A 14,086-nucleotide genomic window follows, 5' to 3' on the forward strand; every position below is an offset into this window, starting at 1 on the left:
CATATAACCCCCCACCTTAAATTCCTCCATATACCTGTCTAGTAGTCTCTTAAATTTCACTAGTATATCTGCCTCCACCACCGACCCAGGTAGTGCATTCCACGTACAAACCACTCTCTGAGTGAAAAACCTTCCCAGTGACTTCAGCAGCCTCAGGGGGTGAGTTTTTTTTAAGATTAGCACCCACACTTAGATCTGTTTAGGTCAACAACCAAAGCAGAGAATTGAACTGCATCTGTCTGTCTGTTTCTACTTTCCTCTTTTCTGGGACCAGCTACCAGAGACAGCGCTTGGTAGCTTGTCAAGACAGGGCCACCAGTTGTGAAAGGTGAGCTTCCGGGATGCCAGAGAGTGAGTATTACGTGTTTGGTGGGCAACGGATTTAGGGTAGTGTGCCTACTGAGAACACTTGGGTGGTGCGGGAGATACTGCTAGAAGGTGGGTAAATACTCGTTCGTGTGTGTAACTCGACTGTGTGTAACAGGCAATAATGCAGAGATATTTAATTACATAAAAGGGATACAGTAACATCATGGGCTCAATTAGGAAGAGGGGATAACTGTATACTCCATACACTTGAGAAGGTTGAACAGAGAATGGACAATTGGAACATCTAATCAAAGAGGAAGGGAGATAAAGCAGCAGTCATTCTATGTCATGTATATTTATAAGAGAGAACAAAGTGCCCAGAATCATATGTGTAGAAACATTAGAGCTACATAAAGAAAGGATGAATACAGAAAATAACAACACAGTGTACATGTTAAGCAGGACAGATTGAAGGAACAGTTAGAATACTATGAGGAATACTCAGGGATGGGCAATCCAGGGAGGCACGAATCAGTCTTCCTGAAAATGCTCAAGATATCAGGAGGTTTTGGACTTAGGGCAACTGTGGGATCCATCTACTCCACAACAGTTTCAGGGGCTGGGGAAATAGACTGAAAGAGATTGAAGAGGGGCCGTAATGTGGCTGCAGTAGATAGAGCTGCTGCAAGGACACTGAGGACTTGATTTATGTGCCAGCAACTGCAACACCTAGCACAGGACTGCCAGAACAGACATAGAAGGGAAAAGGAGATGCTTTGCTACAGTTTGACCTCTCAGGCCATAGTCAAAAGCAATATTGTTAGATGGTGTGACAGACAGAAAGCACAGCAGAATCTTCTCTACCCACACTGACCACTGAGCAGATTATAGAACTAGTAGAAACAGCATCCAAGTCAGGGAAGCCACTGGCTGCCCCCATTGCCAGTAGTGGTCATCCACGGATGTACACAAGAACTTTAAAAAAGGGGGGCAGCAATGTGGACTTGGACACAGGACCTTCAGTATCCATAAAAAGATTGTGAACTAGTCAACATAGACCTGCTTAAAGTAGAGCCATATTAACCCACACATTCATCCCAGACATAAATGGAAGCAAAGGTTTAGACCAGTGGTTCCCAACCTTTTCTATGCCCCACACCCCTAGGAAGTGTTTCATTAGTGTTCGCACCCCCTACAAAAGTAATATCACATTTGAAGATGAAGAAGTCTAATTTCTAATTTTTGAACCACAAATTGAACCACATACAATACTACGGGTAAACAAATTGAACTTAAAAAAATAAGCTTTTAACTTAGTGCATAAAATGCAAATATAAATTGAGCAATTAGATTCTAATTTATTCAGAAAAAATTGTAAATAGTAAAATCAATCCCAATTGTGAACATAAAATTCAATGACTTCTTTGCTCCTGCTTCTCATTCATGATTTTGTCAAAACGTGGAACTTTCTTGCTGACTGCAATCCATAGGTCTGCCTGTGGATTCAGGCGATTCCCAGATTTTGTCTTGATTGACAAAAGAGAACTGAATCCAGATTCACACAAGTATGTTGTTGCAAATGGAATGAGGACACAGAGTGCTTTTCCACCATGTCAACGATTTAGATGAGGGCATTGAAAACTATATCAGCAAGTTTGCTGACGATACTAAAATGGGTGGCAGTGTGACATGCGAAGAGGACGTTAGGAGAATACAGGGAGACTTGGATAGGCTGGGTGAGTGGGCAGATACTTGGCAGATGTCATTCAATGTGAATAAATGTGAAGTTATCCACTTTGGAAGCAGGAACAAGAGGGCAGAGTATTGTCTGAACGGTGTAGAGTTAGGTAAGGGAGAAATGCAAAGAGACCTAGGAGTCCTAGTTCACCAGTCAATGAAGGTGAATGAGCAAGTGCAACAGGCAGTGAAGAGGGCAAATGGAATGTTGGCCTTTGTTACAAGGGGAGTTGAGTACAAGAGCAAGGATGTCCTTTTGCATTTGTACAGGGCCCTGGTGAGACCACACCTGGAATATTGTGTACAGTTTTGGTCTCCAGGTTTAAGGAAGGACATTCTGGCAATTGAGGAAGTGCAGCTTAGGTTCACTAGGTTGATTCCTGGGATGGCAGGGCTGTCTTACGCAGGGAGATTGGAGAGATTGGGCTTGTACACGCTGGAATTGAGGAGATTGAGAGGGGATCTGATTGAAACGTTTAAGATAATTAAAGGATTTGATAGGATTGAGGCAGGAAATATGGTCCAGATGTTGGGAGAGTCCAGTACCAGAGGGCATGGATTGAGAATAAGAGGTCAGTTATTTAAAACAGAGTTGAGGAAGAGCTTCTTCTCCCAGAGAGTTGTGGAGGTGTGGAATGCACTGCCTCAGAAGACGGTGGAGGCCAATTCTCTGGATGTTTTCAAGAAGGAGCTAGATAGATATCTGATGGATAGGGGAATGAAGGGATATGGGGACAAGGCAGGGACTGGGTATTGATAGTGAATGATCAGCCATGATCTCAGAATGGCGGTGCAGACTCGAAGGGCCGAATGGTCTACTTCTGCACCTATTGTCTATTGTCTAAGTCTTAGAGCTCAATTTGTCTGCAAATCAATAAGATCTTCCTTCAGCTCTTCATCATCTGACATTTTCTCCAAATTGTAGGAATATGGATTCATGAACCATTCTTCTGAAATCTTCAGGTCTCCTCAGCAAAATATCCATCAAACGATTCTAACAGCATTTCCAAATGATCCACAATTTCTTCATGCGCAGTAGAGTTATGGATCCAGCATCATCAACCATCTTTTCTAGTGAAGGAAAATTTGAGAGACTGCCTCTTTCCATCCTTCGACGCCAAAGACATAACTTTTCTTTGAAGGCATTCAACTTTTCACAAGCCTTCAATATGTTTATCCCTTTTCCTTGAAGAGAAACACTCAGGTCATTCATACGAGTGAAAATGTCAGCTAAGTAAGCCAGCATTTGGGCAAATTTCCCCAACCAGATCACATTCACGCTCCTCCAAAAAAACTTTGATTTCTTCCCGCAGTTCAAAGAAGCTTGTCCTCGTGCCAACCAATGGACAAAGTGTGGAAAAGCAAAACTGAATGCTCACTTCCCAGATCCTCAAAATGATTTGAAGATGCAATGGTTCAAAGCACGCCCCCTGATCCAGTTGATGATCTTCACACAAGTATCAAAGACTGTCTTCAAATTTGGAGGCAATGATTTTATTGCCAAAGCATGCCGATGAAGAAAACAATGGGTAACTTGCAAGTCTGGAATCTCCTTTATCATCAATACAGAAAAGCCGGTTTTATTTCCAAGCATTGCAGGTGCCCTGTCAGTGCAAACAGAACCAATGACTTTGATATCTAAATCATGTTTGGCAAAGAAGTCTTTCACCAGCTGTATCACATCCTTTGCAGTTGTGTTTGTTTTCAGATCTTTACAAAACAGGAAATCTTCCTTTACAGCACCATCATTGACATACCTCACTAATGTGATGAGTTGACTACAACTGGAGACATCAGCTGACTCATCCAACTGAACAGAGATTTTAAGAGGACTAGCTCTGACATCTGAAATGACTTGGTCCAAAATATCTTCACTCAAATCACTGACATGGTTGTGAATGACATTATTTGATAGGGGCACCTGTTCAAATTTTTTTCTTGCTTCTTTGCCCAGGATAATTGTTCCCATTTCCAGTGCACATGGCTTGATGAGATCTTCCGCAATTGTTTGGGGCTTCTTGGATTTTTGGCCACTTTATATGCCACTTGAAGCAAGAAGTAGTGGTTTTTCAACAGAAACAAAACCTAACTTTGGAACAGTTCCTTGTGAATCAAAACGAGCTCCTTTGATTTTCAAAGACACAACATCATGTCTTTCAACATCAGCTCCGCCATGCTTGTTCTTGAAGTGCTCTTGAAGCTTGGATGGCTTCAGATTTGAGTTGGAAAACACAACGCTACAAAGAATGCACTGGGGTTTTTGCAAGCCATCATTTCCTGATGTGCGAGTGAAACACATAGTCATCATTCCATTTCCTTCTTTTTAACATGATGAAGGGTTAAGGGTAAAGAGAAAAATATGGGCTAATATGAGAAAAACTGTCTGACTAAGTCAGGGATGACTGCTTTACTCAACCAGGCATGCCTATAGCAAAGTATCGCGAGAAATACGCTTTTGAATATTATATTACGATATTATCTGTGGTTACGCCAAGATAAATCGTCAGGTGGAAATGCTACGAGGACATGATGCAACTTATTAGACTACTCTCTGCTGAATTTACACATCTACTTTCGATGATTACCGGAGATATGAACTACCATCACACGATTCAAAGTCCTCAGTGCTAACCATGATACCTCCTCAACTAACACAATTCAAAATTATCAATGATTCAAGAAAAAAACCTTTTAAGAGGAAAAAAACCTTTGAAATTCAAAAACTTCTTTAATGCATTGAACCAAATATGAATGAATGACTTCAACTACTTTTTATCAAAATGCGACTTTTTAAAATTTTATAATTGAATAATTTACCTACCGTCTACAGGTTTGGTTTTAACGTGAAGTCGTTACTTGGTGGTTGATTCGAGATGTATAAAGATTTTGGCATTATGAGATGATATTTAAATCTGAGATGTAACCTTCTAGCGAACATTGATGAGACTCCTCAACTCTGAGGTGTAACTCCCAGGTAATACTGATGAGACTCCTCAACGCTGACTCGGGCAGTGGGAGACTGGAATGAGTTTACGTCTCTCTCGACTCGGCCAGCGGGAGACTGGAGTGTGCTTGGGACAAACGTTACTACCACTTCTCAAGGTACACTGGCAGCTGGCTGAGTGATGACTTGTGACTCATCACTCAAGGACACAAGCCACTCTTTGTTGCACCCCCTGGGGGTGCGGGCACCCCAGGTTGGGAACCCCTGGTTTAGACTAAAGGATGGTTCTAGAAAGATGAGTCGTTCTAAAATAGGAGACATCACCCAAAACAGTAAGATAAACAGGTCATATAATCAGTATTCTATAGATCAGAGATTTGAATTTGAGAAAGTTCAAAAGACATTGGAATTTTGGTTGATGTGGAGATAGTTATGTTTGCTTGTCCATGAACTATAATTTCCAGCATTCTTTCGTTTCAAATGTTAAAGGTCTAAGATTCTGGAAGGCGAAAGGAATATTTAAGCTTTGAGAGAAAGTAACTAAAATATGAATGGCTTGAGTTGAAAATATGTGGGAGGTGGGACGAAAAGGGGAGAGAATGTCTGAATGATTGTAAAGTTTACCATGAGTTTATTAAATCTGTATTGAAGGGTGTCTGAATTAATCCAAGAGGATTTATTTTAAGAGGCAGTCTCTAAGAAATGTGAGTGTGTCAGCAAGAGTGTTGGTTGTGGGGGAGGGGGGCACATCCATCCATCTTTGGAATGTGTTATTGTGTACTACATGTTTCCTCCAAGTATTTTTCTGTAAATCGGTTAAGCTTCAGAAGGATGAGAAGTACAAGTTTTGTCTTATCTGTATTTTAAGTTTTTGTCTATTTATTTATTTGCTTTGGAATTGACATTGGAGAGAGAGACCTGAATTCCACATTGGCCATGGAGAATCCAGGTTAAGATGATAGAATGAATAGAAATAGAAATGTGAGAGTCTCTATTCTGCATACGAGATGCCCACAGTTCAGAAGGAATTTGGCATTTTGGAAAAGCCTTGTGTTTATGTACAGGTCTGGCAAGGCAACCAGTTGAAACACGGGTCTCAAGTTAAACTGTATGACTCACCTTTCGGTCAACCTCAAAGACAGACCAAAGGATCAAGTTCATAAGACATAGGAGCAGAATTAGGCCATTCAGCCCAATGTGTCTGCTCCATTTTAGCTGATCCCAGATCCCACTCAACCCCTTACATCTGTCTTCTCACCATATCCTTTGATGCCCTGACTGTTCAGGAAACAATCAACTTCCACCTTAAACATACGCAAGGACCTGGCCTCCACCACAGTCTGTGGCAGAGCATTCCACAGATTCACTACTCTCTGGCTAAAAAAAATTGCTACTTACTTCTGTTCTAAAAGATCACCCCTCAATTTTGAGGCTGTGCCCTCTAGTTTTGGATACCCCCAACATATGAAACATCCTCTCCACATCCACCTTATCTAGTCCGTTCAACATTAGGTAGGTTTCAATGAGATCTTCTAGATTTCAGTCAGTACAGGCACAAAGCTGCCAAATGCTCCTCATATGTTAACCCCTTCCATCCCAGAATCATCCTTGTGAACCTCCTCTGGATTCTCTCCAATGATAACACATCCCTTCTGAGATATGGGCCAAAAACTGTTGATAATACTCCAAGTGCAGCCTGACTTTATAAAGACACTAAAGGCTCAGCATTATCTCCTTGCTTTTATATTTTATTCCCCTTGAAATAAATGCCAACATTGGATTTGTCTTCTTTACCACAGACTCAACCCATAAATTAACCTTCTGGGAGCCTTGTACGAGGACTCCCAGGTCCCTCTGCACCTCTGATGTTAGACCCTTCTTCCTATTTAGATGATAGTCTGCACTATTGTTTCTTTTACCAAAATACATCATACAGTTCCCAACACTGTATTATGGCTGCCACCTACCCGCCCCCCCCCCCACCCCATTCTTCCAATTTGTCCAAGTCCTGCTGCAATTGTATTGCTTCCTCAGTACTATCCACCCCTCCACCTATCTTTGTATCACCAGCAAACTTGGCCACAAAGTCATCAATTGCATTATCTAAATCATTGACAAGTAGCAGTCTCAATACTGACCCCTGAGGAACACCACTAGTCCACCGGCAGCCAACCAGAAAAAGGCCCCTTTTATTCCTGCTCGCTGCCTCCTGCCTGTCAGCCATTCCTCTATCCATGGCAGCATCTTTCCTGTAATGCCATGGGATTTTCTCTTGTTAAGCAGTCTCATGTGTGGCACCACATCAAATGCCTTCTGAACATCCAAGTAAATGACATCCACTGCCTCTCCGTTGTTCACCCTGCTTGTTACTTCCTCGAAGAACCCCAACAGATTCATCAGGCAAGATTTCCCTTTAAAGAAATCTTGCTGACTTTGACTTATTTTATCATTAGTGTCCAATTACCCTGAAACCTTGCCTTAATAGGGACTCCAACACTTTCCCAACCAATGAGGTTAAGTTAACTTGCCTATAATTTCCTTTTGCCTTCCTCCCTTCTTAAAGGGTGTAGTGACACTTGCAATTTTTCAGTTCTCCAGGACCAAGCTAGAATCAAGTGATTCTTGAAAAATCATGACCAATGTATGCAGTATCTCTTCAGCAACCTCTCTCAGGACTCTGGGATGTAGTCCATCTGGTCAAGGTGACTTAACCACCTTAAGACCTTTGAGTATGCCTAGCACTTTTTGCCTTTGGAAATCTACAGCACTTTACAGACCCTTTGGCCCACAATGCTGTGCAGGCAACATCCTTGTAAATTTCCTTGCACTCTTTCTATAGTACCTACATCCTTCCTGTAGTGGGGTGACCATAACTGAACAAAGTACTCCATGTGGGGTCTGACCAAGGCCCAAAATAGCTGTAACATTACCTTACAGCTCTTCCCATGGTTAATGAATGCCAACACACCATATATTTTCTTAACAACACTGTCAACCTGCAAGGCAGCTTTGAATATCCTGCGGACACAGACCCCAAGATCTCTCTGACCCTCCACACTGCCAAGAGTCTTACCATTAATACTATATTCTGTCTTCAAATTTGACCCACCAAAATGAACCACTTCACATTTATCTGGGTTGAAGTCCATCTGCCACTTCTCAGCCCTGTTCTGCATCTTATCGATGTCCTGCTGTAACCTCTGACAACCCTCCAGACTATCCACAACACCTCCAACTTTTGTGTCATCAGCAAACCTACTAATCCACCCTTCTATTTCATCATCCAGGTCATTTATAAAAATCACTAAGAGGAGGCATCCCAGAACAGATCCCTGCGGAATCTGGAGCCGATGACACAACTGTGGTGGGTCTCAGCAAGAACGACGAGTCAGCTTACAGAGAGGAGGTGCAGCGGCTAACGGACTGGTGCAGAGCCAATAACCTGTCTCTGAATGTGAACAAAACAAAAGAGATGGTTGTTGACTTCAGGAGGGCACGGAGCGACCACTCCCCACTGAACATCACGGCTCCTCAGTAGAGATCGTTAAGAGCACCAAATTTCTTGGTGTTCATCTGGCGGAGAATCTCACCTGGTCCCTCAACACCAGCTCCACATCAAAGAAAGCCTAGCAGCATCTCTACTTTCTGCGAAGGCTGAGGAAAGTCCATCTCCCACCCCCCCATCCTCATTACATTCTACAAGGGTTGTATTGAGAGCATCCTGAGCAACTGCATCACTGCCTGGTTCGGAAATTGCACCATCTCGGATTGCAAGATCCTGCAGCGGATAGTGAGGTCAGCTGAGAAGATCATCTTCCCACCATCACGGACATTTACATTACATACTGCATCTGCAAAGCAAACAGCATTATGAAGGACCCCACGCACCCCTCATACAAACTCTTCTCTCTCCTGCTGTCCAGGAAAAAGGCACCAAAGCGTTCGGGCTCTCACAACCAGACTATGTAACAGTTTTTTCCCTCAAGCTATCAGACTCCTCAATACCCAGAGCCTGGACACCTTACTGCCCTATTGTTCTGTTTATTATTTATCGTAATGCCTGCACTGTTTTGTGCACTTTCTGCAGTCCTGGGTAGGTCTGTAGTCTAGTGTACTTGGGTTTTTTTTCTCTGTTGTTTTTTTACGTAGTTCAGTCTAGTTTTTGTACTGTGTCATGTAACACCATGGTCCTGAAAAATGTTGTCTCATTTTTACTACGTACTGTACCAACAGTTATGGTCGAAATGACAATAAAAGTGACTTGACTTGACTTGAATACCACTGGTTACCGACATTCTTCTTCTTTTTCGGTTGTCCATCGGAATCCGATGACGACGTCCACTCCTTTAACAGTGAGATCTTTGATGACTATACAGTCTTATCCTGGACCCACAAGTTCTATTGCAGGTGAGACATGTATATGTGGCAGTGATGGTAACCATGGCTGCATTTCTCCTGGCTCTCTTCTGCTGTCTTCTGGTTGTTCTTTCCATCTCCAGAATACGAACCTCATTCCTACACAGCTAAGTGTTACGATCAGCAGCAACATCCTCCAGGTCCTCAGGTCTGATCTTGCACTTCCTTAAAGCATTCTTCATTTGATCCTTACCGCGCTTCTTTGGTCTTCCAGCTGAGCATCAACCATGATGTAGCTGGCCGTATAACACTCTGTGGGGTAGCCAACGTGGGGGCATCCTTATCACGTGCCCCAGCCACTGCAGCTGACGCTGGGTGATCATGGCCCCAATACTTCTGCAGTTCCAAGTAATTCCCAGGTTGCACCGAAGGCAGCTTATGTGGAAGCACTCCAAGGACTAGATGTGACGTCTGTAGGTTATGTAGTTATATTCACAGCTATAAACAAGGGTGGTGACACAGATCGCTTGGAATACAGCAACCTTTGTGGAGGGACGAAGGCTCCTGTTCTGAAAGACTCTACACCGAAGTCTCCCAAAGGCAGCTGATACCTGTTTAATGTCGTTGTCAATGCCGCTATCCTCAGAGAGAATTCTCCACAGATATTTGAAAGATGGCACTACTGACAGCTTTTCATCACCAACAATGAAGGCAGGAATGGCTGGGTGGGACACTGGTACTGCATTGGCAAATCACTTGTCTTGGTGGTATTGACAATCAGCCCCATCCTGCTGTACACTCTCACCGCCACAGCAAGGACAGTCTGAAGATCTCCAGAGTATGGGCCACAAGAGCACAGTCATCTGCATACTGCAGCTCCAGAGTTTGGTGGTTGCGTGGAGCAGTTAAAGAGGTTGTCATCTAATCTGAAGTCCACTGCCACACCACCACTGTACTCAATCTTGGTGTGGAGAAGCTTGGTAACACACAAGAGGAAGATGTTAAAGAGCACTGGCACTAGCACACACCCCGCCTCACCCCTGTGTGTACAAGGAAGGGCTCGGACTCTTGTCCTCCTATGGTCACCCGAGCAGTCATCCCATTGTGGAACTGGTGGAGGATGTTAACAAATTTATTAGGACAGCCAAACCTGAGGAGGCCATCCCATAAGAGCTCTCTTTGCACATTGTCGAATGTTTTGGAGAGATTGACAAAGGCCATAAACAGGCCTTGATGTTGCTCCTGGCACTTTTCCTGAGGCTGCCGAGTTGTGAAGATCATGTCAATCATGCTCCTGTTCTTCCTAAATCCACACTACAATTCAGGCCGCATTGACTCGGTGATGTTGCTGATGAGCCTCTGAAGCATTACCTTAGCCAGGACCTTTCCAGCAACAGAAAGGAGTGGTATGCTCCTACCACTGCCGCAGATGGCCTTGTCACCCTTGTTCTTATAAATGACAATGATGTTTGCATTTCTCCATTGCTGTGGGATGTTCTTGTCAGTCCAGGTGTTGGTGATGTACTGGTAGAGGGTACACATACACATGTACCCTCTGTTCTTCAGTAATGCAGCAGGAATATTGTCAGTGCCAGGGGACTTATTATTCTTAAGGGAATGGACAGCTGATAGAACCTCCTGGAAGGTTGGTGGTAGACTGAGGTCGTGGATAGGAGGTGGTTCAGGCAGTTCGTCCAGGATGGTGGGGTCTGCGTCAGAATCCTGATTAAGCTGAGTGTTAAAATGCTCAGCCCACCTCAGCAGAATGGTATTCTGATTCTTCAGAAGTGTCAGACCATCTGCTCTTTTCAGGGAAGTGACGCATCGACTTATTGGGCTGTAGATGGTTTTGACAGCATTGTAAAAATTATGCATGTCAATATTATCAGCAAAGGACTGGATTTCATGTGCCTTTTCAGTCCACCACTCATTTTGTATGGCCTGTATTGCCTTTTGCACTTTCCTGTCAATGCTGCCTGATGTTGATGGATGAAGGATTACCTAAAGTTGCCCAGTGTGCTTTGTGCATGTCCTTAAGCAAGTTGTGGATGGTATCTGAGTTATCGTCAAACCAGTCTTGGTGGTTTTTGCTCTTATGGTCGATGGACTGGGCTGCTGCCTCATAGAGCACAGAGCTGATATAGATCCACTGTTGTTCCATGGTATTTTCTGAAATCAGACAAGGTTCCAGCTCCCAGTACAGTAGTGTAGTAGTGCTTGTAGTTAGTGCAGTTGCATGCTCTATGCCGCACAGTGCTCTCTGGTTGCTACTCTCTGCTTACAGCTATTGCCACTAGCTAGCCTTCTCAACAGAGAGTGAAAAGAGGAGCCGAGTATGTAAGCCTCCTCCTGCCAGTATAGAGCCTCTCCACCACCAAGACTCTTGCAGTGCCTCCTCGGGGTCACACGTGGAAACTGGGTATCTTACAGTCCCAGGCTAAACTACAGGGGATCTCAGAGCAGTAGTGGCCCCAGAGACGTGCCATGCAGGCCCACCACTGTGTGGATATGCCCTGGTGCCTGTCAACCACTGTCCCAGCTATGGGTAAATAGCCCCACTGCCTGGTGGGGCTGTTGAGACAAGGCTAATGGAGCACACCCTGACAGAAAAGCAATGTGCAAGCGGTGCGCAATAGACGGGCCTTAACAGACCAAAGACCCGGCAGCCTCCTGCAGCCAAGATGAGGGACCGGTTGTTCTGAGTTCACCCTTGCCACCAGGGCTTACTTCATCATGGTGAAGATAGTGCTACCGAACTACATGCAGAATACAAACCATCTACAACCATCCTTTTCCTTCCATGGGCAAGCTAATTCAGGATCAACAAAGCAAGGTCTCCTCGGATCCCATGCCTCCTTACTTTGAATGCATCTTGCATGGAACCTTATCAAATGCCTTACTAAAATCCATATACACTACATACACTGTTCTACCTTCGTCAATGTGTTTTGTTACATTCTCAAAGAATTCAATCAGGCTCGTAAGGCACAACCTGCCCTTGACAAAGCCATGCTGACTATTCCTAATCAGATCTCTCTCCAAATGCTCATAAATCCGGTCTCTCAGGATCTTCTCCAACAACTTACCCACCACTGAAGTAAGACTCACTGGTCTATAATTTCCTGGATTATCACTACTCCCTTTCTTGAACAAGGGAACAACATTTGCAACCCTCCAATTCTCCAGTACTTCTCCCGTCCCTATTGATGATGCAAAGTTCACCAGAGGCTCAGCAATCTCCACCCTCACCTCCCACAGTAGCCTGGGATACATCTCATCTGGTCCCGACAACTCAACTAACAATGCTTTTCAAAAGCTCCAGCGCATCCTGTTTCTTAATTTCTATATGCTCAAGCGTTTCAGTCCACTGTAAGTCATCCCCACAATTGCCAAGGTCACTTTCCTTGGTGAATACTGAAGCAAAGTACTCATTAAGTACCTTTGCTACCTCCTTTGACTCCATGCACGTTTCCACCATCACTCCTGATTGGTCCTATTCTCATAGGACTCATCCTCTTGCACTTCACATACTTGTAGAAAGCCTTGGGGTTTTCCTTTATCCTGTTTAAGACCTTCTCATGGCTCCTTCTAGCTCTCCTAATTTCATTCTTAAGCTCCTTCCAGGCAACCTTGTAATTTTCTACAACTCATTTCAGTACCTAGTTTCTTGAACTTTTAGATTTTCCACATCCTCTGTACACCATGGTTCTTTCACCATACTATCCTTTTCCTGCCTCAATGGAACATACCTATGCAGAACTCCATGCAAATGTTCCCTGAACATTTGCTACATTTGTGCCATGCATTTCCCTGAGAACATCTGCTCCCAAATTCCTATCTAATAGCATCACATTTCCCCCTACCCCAATTAAATGTTTTCCCAAACGGACTGCTCCTATCCCTCTCTACGCTACCGAAAAGGAGATAGAGTTGTGATTACTACCTTCAAAGTTCTCTCCCACCAAGGGATCTGACACCTGATCAGGTTCATTTTCCAATACCAGATCAAGTACAGCCTTTCCTCTAGTTGGCTTATCTACATATTGCACCAGGAAACTTTCCCCAAACCATCTAAATCCCTTGCTCTAGGGAGATGCCGATCAATATTAATAAAGTTAAAATCTCCCATCACAACAACCCTATTATTATTGCACCGTTCCAGAATCTGCCTCCCTTTCTGCTCCTTGATGTCCCTGTCACGATTGGTGGGTTTATAAAAGACACCCAGTAGAGTTATTGCCCCCATCCTGTTTCTGACTTCCACCCACAGTGACTCAGTAGACAATCTCTCCATGACTTGCTCTTTTTCTGCAGCCATGATACTATACCTGATTAGCAATGCCAAACCCCCACTTCTTTTGCCTCCCTCCCTGTCCTTTTTGAAAAATCGAAAGCCTGGCAAACTCAGCAGCCATTCCTGGCCGATATCCAAGTCTCTAAAATGGCTAGAACATCATTGTCCCATGTATTGATCTATGTTCTAAGTTCATCCGTCTTGTTAATGATACTCCTTGCATTAAAATAGTCACATCTCAAACCATCAGGCTGAGTGCATCTTTATTCTATCATCTGCCTATCCTTCTCACAAATTCCCTGTAAACTGTCTCTGCTTGTGCGTCAAGTGTCTCATCCTCTGCCTCTTCAATGACTTATGTCATTGTAACTGTTGAAACTGTATTGAACTACATATAGTTACAATTGATCTTAAGGGTATAAAAAATGTGATGTACTTTGAGTTGT

At 43.7% G+C, this 14,086-nt stretch overlaps 1 protein-coding gene across 1 annotated transcript in view; it reads right to left on the reverse strand.

Annotated features, from left to right (window-relative positions):
* Nucleotides 1-14,086, reverse strand: part of LOC132406300 (very low-density lipoprotein receptor-like) — a 97,089-nt gene that overhangs the window by 16,454 nt on the left and 66,549 nt on the right. The window lies entirely within an intron of this gene.

The sequence above is a fragment of the Hypanus sabinus genome, chromosome 16 (genome assembly GCF_030144855.1).
Source record: "Hypanus sabinus isolate sHypSab1 chromosome 16, sHypSab1.hap1, whole genome shotgun sequence".
Classification (NCBI taxonomy): domain Eukaryota; kingdom Metazoa; phylum Chordata; class Chondrichthyes; order Myliobatiformes; family Dasyatidae; genus Hypanus; species Hypanus sabinus.